This window comes from Entelurus aequoreus, linkage group LG21 (assembly GCF_033978785.1).
Source record: "Entelurus aequoreus isolate RoL-2023_Sb linkage group LG21, RoL_Eaeq_v1.1, whole genome shotgun sequence".
Lineage (NCBI taxonomy): Eukaryota > Metazoa > Chordata > Actinopteri > Syngnathiformes > Syngnathidae > Entelurus > Entelurus aequoreus.
The window spans coordinates 11,378,488-11,386,374 of record NC_084751.1 but is presented as its reverse complement, the minus strand read 5'-3'; positions in this window follow the sequence as shown (position 1 = coordinate 11,386,374).

Below are 7,887 nucleotides of genomic sequence, written 5' to 3'. Positions count from 1 at the left end.
ATAACAGAAAACATGTTTTATATTCTAGATTCTTCATAATAGCCGCCCTTTGCTCTGATTACTGCTTTGCACACTCTTAGCGTTCTCTCCATGAACTTCAACAGGTAGTCACCTAAAAGGGTTTTCACTTCACAGGTGTGCTTGAAGCTCATCTGTATATATGTATAGATATATATGCTCATGTATAACTATTTTTTAATTTTCCTGAGGGAACTCTCCTAAAGGAATCAATAAAGTACTATCTATCTATCTATAACTTTCTTCAACGTTGCCACAGAAAGACGTGTTTTATGCCACTCCTTCTTTGTCTCATTTTGTCCACCAATCTTTTCATGCCGTGCGTGAATGCACAAAGGTGAACTTTGTAGATGTTATTGACTTGTGGGGAGAGCTTATCAGGCGTATTTGGTCACTGCATGACTGCAAGCTAATCGATGCTAACATGCTATTTAGGCTAGTTGTATGTACATATTGCATCATTATGCCTCGTTTGTAGCTATATTTTAGCTCAGTTAATTTCATTTACTCATGTCCTCTCTGTATTTAATTTATATTTGCATGTCTCATGACACATTATCTGTATGTAATATTGTCTGCATTTCTCATAGTTGTTTGTGTGCCATGTTGTTCCAGACCACAGCAAACATTACCCAGCTTGCAAAGATTGTAATACATCTGTTAGAAGACGACAGCCCGCCATTGCTTTTAACTTGGACACACACATCTATACCTTTGGCCACTCTAAGACCGTCATTTAGAGCAGTGGTCCCCAACCTTTTTGTAGCTGCGGACCGGTCAACACTTGAAAATTTGGGGGGGTTGCTTACGGACTGTATCCCTTGCAGACTGTTTTGATCTATATTGATATATAATGTAGGAACCAGAAATATTAATAACAGAAAGAAACAACCCTTTTGTGTGAATGAGTGTAAATGGGGGAGGGAGTTTTTTTGGGTTGGTGCACTAATTGTAAGTGTATCTAGTGTTTTTTATGTTGATTTAATTAAAAAATTTAAAAATTAATTTTTTTATTTTTAAATGTTTTTTTATTTCTTGTGCGGCCCGGTACCAATCGATCCACGGACCGGTACCGGGCCACGGACTTAGAGGAGTTACAGTATCAGACCCCCTGAGAAGCCTGCGTTTTACTAATGTTTTCCAATGTTGTAAAAAGGTGTAGAATAAATATTACATTTCAACATTTCTATCAACGAAGATTTGTGTCAGCCTGCGACACATAGTCATTTTGATAGTAGGCTAATGTAGACACTTATGTCATGTGTTGCCTTCATTATAACACTTATACAAAACTTTTGAAGTCATTTTGATAGTAGGCTAATGTAGACACTTATGTCATGTGTTGCCTTCATTATAACCCTTATACACAACTTTTGAAGTCATTTTGATAGTAGGCTAATATAGCTAATATAGACACTTACATCATGTGTTGCTTTCATTATAACACTTATACAAAACTTTTAAAGTAATTTTAATAGTAGGCTAATATAGACACTTACATCATGTGTTGCCTCCATTATAACCCTTGTATAAAACTTTTAAAGTCATTTTGATAGTAGGCTAATATAGACACTTACACCATGTGTTGCCTTCATTATAACATTTATACAAGATTTTTAAAGTCATTTTAATAGTAGGCTAATATAGCTAATATAGACACTTACATCATGTGTGGCCTTCATTATAACATTTATACAAGATTTTTAAAGTCATTTTAATAGTAGGCTAATATAGCTAATATAGACACTTACATCATGTGTGGCCTTCATTATAACACTTGTATAAGACTTTTAAAGTAATTTTGATAGTAGGCTAATATAGACACTTACATCATGTGTTGACTTCATTATAACACTTTTATAAGACTTTTAAAGTCATTTTGATAGTAGGCTAATATAGACACTTACATCATGTGTTGACTTCATTATAACACTTATATAAGACTTTTAAAGTCATTTTGATAGTAGGCTGATATAGCTAATATAAACACTTACATCATGTGTTGACTTCATTATAACACTTATATAAGACTTTTAAAGTAATTTTGATAGTAGGCTAATATAGACACTTACATCATGTGTTGACTTCATTATAACACTTTTATAAGACTTTTAAAGTCATTTTGATAGTAGGCTAATATAGACACTTACATCATGTGTTGACTTCATTATAACACTTATATAAGACTTTTAAAGTCATTTTGATAGTAGGCTAATATAGCTAATATAGACACTTACATCATGTGTTGACTTCATTATAACACTTATATAAGACTTTTAAAGTCATTTTGATAGTAGGCTAATATAGACACTTACATCATGTGTTGACTTCATTATAACACTTTTATAAGACTTTTAAAGTCATTTTGATATTAGGCTTATATAGCTAATATAAACACTTACATCATGTGTTGCCTTCATTATAACCCTTATATAAGACTTTTAAAGTAACTTTGATAGTAGGCTAATATAGCTAATATAGACACTTACATCATGTGTTGCCTTCATTATAACCCTTATATAAAACTTAAAGTCATTTTGATAGTAGGCTGATATTAGGCTAATATAGCTAATATAGACACTTACATCATGTGTTGCCTTCATTATAACCCTTATATAAAACTTAAAGTCATTTTGATAGTAGGCTAATATAGACACTTACATCATGTGTTGCCTTCATTATAACCGTTATATAAGACTTTTAAAGTCATTTTGATAGTAGGCTAATATAGCTAATATAGACACTTACATCATGTGTTGCCTTCATTATAACACTTATATAAGACTTTTAAAGTCATTTTGATAGTAGGCTAATATAGCTAATATAGACACTTACATCATGTGTTGCCTTCATTATAACCGTTATATAAGACTTTTAAAGTCATTTTGATAGTAGGCTAATATAGCTAATATAGACACTTACATCATGTGTTGCCTTCATTATAACACTTATATAAGACTTTTAAAGTCATTTTGATAGTAGGCTAATATAGCTAATATAGACACTTACATCATGTGTTGCCTTCATTATAACCGTTATATAAGACTTTTAAAGTCATTTTGATAGTAGGCTAATATAGCTAATATTGTCATGTCTGTGTGATCATGTTTTGTTTTAGTCATGTTTGGTTTTGTTTTTGGACTTTTTGTGCACTTTTGTTTGTCACCATAGCAACCATTAGTTTCACCTGGTTCACATCGTCATGTCACGCACCTGTTTCACGTTTTGAGTCACGCACCTGTTTTCACTAATCATGTCACTATTATTTAAAGCGATTGTTGCCAGGATGTCTCCCTGGCGACATCACACTCCTGCCACTCACATTCATGCTCTGCACTCTTGACACGCTGCTTACTCTGTCCAGGTCATAGTTCATGCTGCTCTTTTCTTGCCACGTACAGTAAGTTTTTGGTTTATTCAAGCCACTGTTTTGTACCTCCGATGTGAGCGCCTTTTGTTTGTTCCTTTTTTCCATAGTTCTGTCTTTGTGCTAATTTTGTTTTATTAGCCAAGTTTGTTCCCCCGCCTGGTGCGCGTCCTTTGTTTATACTTTTTATTGTCATTATATTAAATCATGTACCCACCTCCAAATTATTTGCACCTCGGGAGAACAAACCACGCCAAAGTTCAAGTCATGACAAATATAAACACTTACATCATGTGTTGCCTTCATTATAACACTTATATAAGACTTTTAAAGTCATTTTGATAGTAGGCTAATATAGCTAATATAAACACTTACATCATGTGTTGCCTTCGTTATAACCCTTATATAAGACTTTTATATTAATTTTGATAGTAGGCTAATATAGCTAATATAAACACTTACATCATGTGTTGCCTTCGTTATAACCCTTATATAAGACTTTTAAAGTAATTTTGATAGTAGGCTAATATAGCTAATATAGACACTTACATCATGTGTTGCCTTCATTATAACCGTTATATAAGACTTTTAAAGTAATTTTGATATTAAGCTAATATAGCTAATATAGACACTTACATCATGTGTTGCCTTCATTATAACCCTTATATAAGACTTTTAAAGTAACTTTGATAGTAGGCTAATATAGCTAATATAAACACTTGCATCATGTGTTGACTTCATTATAACACTTATATAAGACTTTTAAAGTCATTTTGATATTAGGCTAATATAGCTAATATAGACACTTACATCATGTGTTGCCTTCATTATAACACTTATATAAGACTTTTAAAGTAATTTTGATACTAGGCTAATATAGCTAATATAGACACTTACATCATGTGTTGCCTTCATTATAACCCTTTTTTAAGACTTTTAAAGTAACTTTGATAGTAGGCTAATATAGCTAATTTAAACACTTGCATCATGTGTTGACTTCATTATAACACTTATATACGATTTTTTAAAGTCATTTTGATAGTAGGCTAATATAGCTAATATAGCCACTTACATCATGTGTTGCCGTCATTATAACCCTTATATAAAACTTAAAGTCATTTTGATAGTAGGCTAATATAGACACTTACATCATGTGTGGCCTTCATTATAACCGTTATATAAGACTTTTAAAGTCATTTTGATAGTAGGCTAATATAGCTAATATTGTCATGTCTGTGTGATCATGTTTTGTTTTAGTCATGTTTGGTTTTGTTTTTGGACTTTTTGTGCACTTTTGTTTGTCACCATAGCAACCATTAGTTTCACCTGGTTCACATCGTCATGTCACGCACCTGTTTCACGTTTTGAGTGACGCACCTGTTTTCACTAATCATGTCACTATTATTTAAAGCGATTGTTGCCAGGATGTCTCCCTGGCGACATCACACTCCTGCCACTCACATTCATGCTCTGCACTCTTGACCCGCTGCTTACTCTGTCCAGGTCATAGTTCATGCTGCTCTTTTCTTGCCACGTACAGTAAGTTTTTGGTTTATTCAAGCCACTGTTTTGTACCTCCGATGTGAGCGCCTTTTGTTTGTTCCTTTTTTCCATAGTTCTGTCTTTGTGCTAATTTTGTTTTATTAGCCAAGTTTGTTCCCCCGCCTGGTGCGCGTCCTTTGTTTATACTTTTTATTGTCATTATATTAAATCATGTACCCACCTCCAAATTATTTGCACCTCGGGAGAACAAACCACGCCAAAGTTCAAGTCATGACAAATATAAACACTTACATCATGTGTTGCCTTCATTATAACACTTATATAAGACTTTTAAAGTCATTTTGATAGTAGGCTGATAGTAGGCTAATATAGCTAATATAGACACTTACATCATGTGTTGCCTTCATTATAACACTTATATAAGACTTTTAAAGTCATTTTGGGGCGGTATAGCTCGGTTGGTAGAGCGGCCGTGCCAGCAACTTGAGGGTTGCAGGTTCGATTCCCGCTTCCGCCATCCTAGTCACTGCCGTTGTGTCCTTGGGCAAGACACTTTACCCACCTGCTCCCAGTGCCACCCTCACTGGTTTGAATGTAACTTAGATATTGGGTTTCACTATGTAAAGCGCTTTGAGTCACTTGAGAAAAAGCGCTATATAAATGTAATTCACTTCACTTCACTTCACATTTTGATAGTAGGCTAATATAGCTAATATAGACACTTACATCATGTGTTGCCTTCATTATAACACTTATATAAGACTTTTACAGTCATTTTGATAGTAAGCTGATATAGCCACTTACATCATGTGTTGTCTTCATTATAACACTTTTATAAGACTTTTAAAGTCATTTTGATAGTAGGCTAATATAGACACTTACATCATGTGTTGCCTTCATTATAACACTTATATAAGACTTTTAAAGTCATTTTGATAGTAGGCTAATATAGCTAATATAAACACTTACATCATGTGTTGACTTCATTATAACACTTATATAAGATTTTTAAAGTCATTTTGATAGTAGGCTAATATAGACACTTACATCATGTGTTGCCTTCATTATAACACTTATATAAGACTTTTAAAGTCATTTTGATAGTAAGCTGATATAGCCACTTACATCATGTGTTGTCTTCATTATAACACTTTTATAAGACTTTTAAAGTCATTTTGATAGTAGGCTAATATAGACACTTACATCATGTGTTGCCTTCATTATAACACTTATATAAGACTTTTAAAGTCATTTTGATAGTAGGCTAATATAGACACTTACATCATGTGTTGCCTTCATTATAACACTTATATAAGACTTTTAAAGTCATTTTGATAGTAGGCTAATATAGACACTTACATCATGTGTTGCCTTCATTATAACACTTATATAAGACTTTTAAAGTCATTTTGATAGTAGGCTAATATAGCTAATATAAACACTTACATCATGTGTTGACTTCATTATAACACTTATATAAGATTTTTAAAGTCATTTTGATAGTAGGCTGATAGTAGGCTAATATAGCTAATATAGACACTTACATCATGTGTTGCCTTCATTATAACCCTTATATAAGACTTTTAAAGTCATTTTGATAGTAGGCTAATATAGCTAATATAAACACTTACATCATGTGTTGCCTTCATTATAACACTTATATAAGACTTTTAAAGTCTTTTTGATATTAGGCTAATATAGCTAATATAAACACTTACATCATGTGTTGTCTTCATTATAACACTTATATAAGACTTTTAAAGTAATTTTGATAGTAGGCTAATATAGCTAATATAAACACTTACATCATGTGTTGACTTTATTATAACACTTATATAAGATTTTTAAAGGCATTTTGATAGTAGGCTGATAGTAGGCTAATATAGACACTTACATCATGTGTTGACTTCATTATAACCCTTATATAAGACTTTTAAAGTCATTTTGATAGTAGGCTAATATAGCTAATATAAACACTTACATCATGTGTTGACTTCATTATAACACTTATATAAGATTTTTAAAGTCATTTTGATAGTAGGCTGATAGTAGGCTAATATAGCAAATATAGACACTTACATCATGTGTTGACTTCATTATAACCCTTATATAAGACTTTTAAAGTAATTTTGATAGTAGGCTAATATAGCTAATATAAACACTTACATCATGTGTTGACTTCATTATAACACTTATATAAGGTTTTTCAAGTAATTTTGATAGTAGGCTGATAGTAGGCTAATATAGACACTTACATCATGTGTTGACTTCATTATAACACTTATATAAGGTTTTTAAAGTCATTTTGATAGTAGGCTGATATTAGGCTAATATAGCTATTATAGACACTTACATCATGTGTTGCCTTCATTATAACCCTTATATAAGACTTTTAAAGTCATTTTGATAGTAGGCTAATATAGCTAATATAAACACTTACATCATGTGTTGACTTCATTATAACACTTATATAAGGTTTTTAAAGTCATTTTGATAGTATGTTGATAGTAGGCTAATATAGCTAATATAGACACTTACATCATGTGTTGACTTCATTATAACCCTTATATAAGACTTTTAAAGTCATTTTGATAGTAGGCTAATATAGACACTTCATGTGTTGTCTTCATTATAACACTTATATAAGACTTTTAAAGTAATTTTGATAGTAGGCTAATATAGACACTTACATCATGTGTTGTCTTCATTATAACACTTTTATAAGACTTTTAAAGTCATTTTGATAGTAGGCTAATATAGCCACTTACATCATGTGTTGTCTTCATTATAACACTTTTATAAGACTTTTAAAGTCATTTTGATAGTAGGCTAATATAGACACTTACATCATGTGTTGCCTTCATTTTATCACTTATAGAAGGCTTGTAATTTTTTGCAGCTCCAGACAATTGTTTTGTGTATTTTTGGTCCAATATGGCTCTTTCAACATTTTGGATTGCCGACCCCTGAATTAGAACATTGTGAAAAAGTTCTATTAG